We start from the raw sequence: 3441 nt of genomic DNA on the forward strand, positions 1-3441 counted from the left end.
AATACAAAATGATAAATACAAAGATTCGAGACGCAAAACCGTGTACTAACAACTCCAAGATACTACTTCATAATGTTAAGAATCATTTACACAGCACACTAACCACTTACTCCTTATAGTTTGACACCCTGCCTACCCTAACTAGTTTAAGGTGATTAGGAACACTGATTTATTCTTAATATTTCTAGACCACGACAACTTGATCACTGCTATCACCCACAACCTCCAGTGGTTGTGGCTACTGTGATTGTGGTTGGGCGGCTTCTGTAGCGGCATCACCTTTGAGAAGCTCCATCCTTTCATTGATTTCTGATATCTTAAGACAAGTCGAGGACACAAGTTCCTTCAACTCTGTTTGGTTCAAGTCAGCTACTGAGACTTTACCACTCAAGCAATCTGACAACATCTTGGCCTTCACAATCTCGCGGTTCGCAATCACCTGTTTGTTGAGCTGCTCCTTAACCTTGTTAATCATTTCCTTGAGATAGCTTTCCTGATTCAACATATTCTTGGTCCTTTCTATCTTTGACTTATTCTGGAACTGATCCAGAACATGTTGGAAAACATTTCTGTCATCAGGCCACAACTCAAGCCCATGTTCATAGGGATTATTCAAGATGAGACATGCCACGACATCACATAATATACAAAGCTCATGAAACTTTTTCTTTAAAGATTCCTTTCTTTTCATGAAGGAACATTTTCTTGCCTTGTTGTTCTCTATGAAAGCAAGCTTCACTTTGGTCCTTGGCATGACAACATCAATGAAAAGAGGCAATGCCATTGTAGAAGTTTGTGTGTGGCTTTCAATGATTTTGGTATTGGTTCTTATAGTAAAAATTTCATTAATGCGGAATATTTCACAATTAATAACCTTGTATGTAGTAATTAATTCCAAAGATATCATCAAAAGCGAATGATTACTTAAATCAATTTTAAGATTACATAAAAAAAAGATTAAATGTATTAATTTTCAAATGAATCGTTTAAAATGAGGTGAATAAAGTACTTTTTACATAATGTTATCATTTATGATCGTTTTTCTATATTTGTTTAGTTATTTGTTGACATAAAACTTTAACAAAATTTCATCATAAAATTTGGCATAGCTAATAGAATATACTTGTTTGCATTAATTGGTAAGCTTTCAAGGGTTTTAACTTATTTGTTAATAGTTTCTTTTTTTATTTAATTTTTACAAGACACTTGGTCGTGAAACCTTATATATGTGTGTGTGTGTGTGTGTAGGGGTGGTTTAGAGTAAATGTTGATACATTATATGTTGTCTCGGTCTTTGTTTAACTGTTTTGGTCATTAGTGATAGTCAAGGGACTTCTTTTGTAATTTATGAAAGTTCATTCACTAGGGATGGTAGCGTATATATTTAAGTTAGTATAGGTCATTCGCTAGGATCTATCTAGCTCATGGCGTAGCGGATGGGACCCTTATGCTAATCTTGTTAAGAGAATGGGTTGGGACCTATATATACCTTGTAAACTTATTTATAATTAACAAATTCAGTTATTTTGATAGATCCATCTCATTACTCGGCCTAATTTCTCTCTCAAAACACATGCAAACACATATTGAGCCGTAATCATACGTAATCAACTATAATCTCAATACTTGATCCATAATCAGTATGAATGAAGATGATTAATTCATTCACACTAAAAAAGAGATAGTTATCTGGGAAGAGTAAGAATATATCTACGCTCTTAATGGTTGAGTAATAGCCGTGTGTTTTATTATATTAATTGCTTTGTTTTAGTTTTAATATATTGTGAACTTTGGTACTTCAAGGGTGCTTATGCGTTTCAACTTTTCGGACGCTAAGGGTACTTACAAGAGCGGAATTCATCAGCACTTTTTCCTATGCAGAGAATTAAAAGAAAAGAAAAACACTGTTAAAAGTCCCCTTCTCGCTACGCGAAGGGATGCAAAGTAGTTCAAAACTTTGCTTGACTATTTTGTCCTTTGTGCGACGCGAAGGACCACATCATGACTAGTTCGCGAAAAGGAACCAACTTTAATATAATCAGCTTTAAGCCCCTATTTCTACCTATCTTCTATTAAAAAGAGAGGAACCCTAGGACGACTTTGCATCATCTCGAAGCTTCTGGTTCGTTCCCTATGATCTTGTTTGATTTATCGATTGATTGTATAAACAGTTTGTGTTTTTTATTATTGAATCTTGCATCACATATCTGGTTGTGTTCATCAACATTTAGGACTAGGTTCTTGTGTAATTGAACCAATAATTGAATTAACACAGACAAGATATCCCCCTGAGAAATAGCTACTACAGTTTAATCTAGAAATTGAAAAAAACAAGCGAAGAGAAACCGAGCAGATTAGAAACCCCATTTAAACCGAAAACCAGAAGCCACAACTTCAATTCAAAAAGCAGAAGACATGAGTAACATAAAATATCAAGACCCGAATGACTACCAAACCGATAACCAGTATCAACCACTGAACCAAGAACAACCCGATCTTCTAAAAAACCCACCACCTAACCGAAACCAGAATGTTAACTGTAACATAAGCTAGGTAAACTGTGGAGGGGTAACCGTAACAAGAGAAGACAATTTAACTTTGATGATAACCGATTAGTTAGATTTACTCCACTGAATCGTCAAGGGCCAGTAGAATTTAGAGAAGAGGAGCCAAGGGTTAATCAGGGTGACAAAAAGGTTGAGAGTTGAAACATAGGGAACGATGCAGATCTTGATAATGAAGATGAAAACGAGTGTGAGGATGCTCATGGGGCCAGTACCAATATCCATAAAATAAAAAAGCACCACAACAAAATCTGCACCCACAGTACCAGTTTCCCATAAACAAGCAACAACAAGCACCGAGATACCAGGGAAACATAGGACCGTAAGCTCCTTACTTTTATGGTGATGATGGGGTCCCGAGGGCTTATATTCCTCCACCAGTTAGCGAGGTTGAGAGCCATTTTATTCCAGAAATGGCCACGAACCCGCTACCGATTAATGTTCCGGTTAGAGATGGAAGAACCTTTTCAGTGAGATAGAGCAATTTAACCGGATTCCCCACTTTTCATGGAAAAACGATTGAAGAACCATATATACACTTGATGTGTTGTAAAACACACTTGTTTTCCGCACATTTTATCATCTTTTTAATTGCTTAATTAGCTAATAAATAATGATTTTAGCTTATTTTAACATGATCTTACAAAGTTTTATATCTTTCGTAGGTTGCGGGTTTTATAGAGAAAAGGACCGGGTTTTGGAAGATGAAAAAGGCCTTTATGATCAATTTTTGAAGACCAAACTCAAGGCCCGACTCAAGCTCACTAGGAGGAAGCCTTACAAGCTTATTATTTATAAAATATCAAAAAAGAAATAAAAAATCCTAACTCACCACCTAGAGGCCGATCGGCAGCAGCAAGCACAAGGGAGAAAGTTA

The 3441-nt window shown here is 36.0% G+C and overlaps 1 pseudogene; it reads right to left on the reverse strand.

Annotated features, from left to right (window-relative positions):
- Positions 1–238: 238 nt before the first annotated feature.
- LOC143583116 (agamous-like MADS-box protein AGL80 pseudogene) lies at positions 239–784 on the reverse strand (annotated as a pseudogene).
- Between the last annotated feature and the right edge of the window lie 2657 nt (positions 785–3441).

The sequence above is a fragment of the Bidens hawaiensis genome, unplaced genomic scaffold (genome assembly GCF_021521415.1).
Source record: "Bidens hawaiensis isolate Kalapana, Puna unplaced genomic scaffold, B.hawaiensis_p1.1 tig00032129_1, whole genome shotgun sequence".
NCBI lineage: Eukaryota > Viridiplantae > Streptophyta > Magnoliopsida > Asterales > Asteraceae > Bidens > Bidens hawaiensis.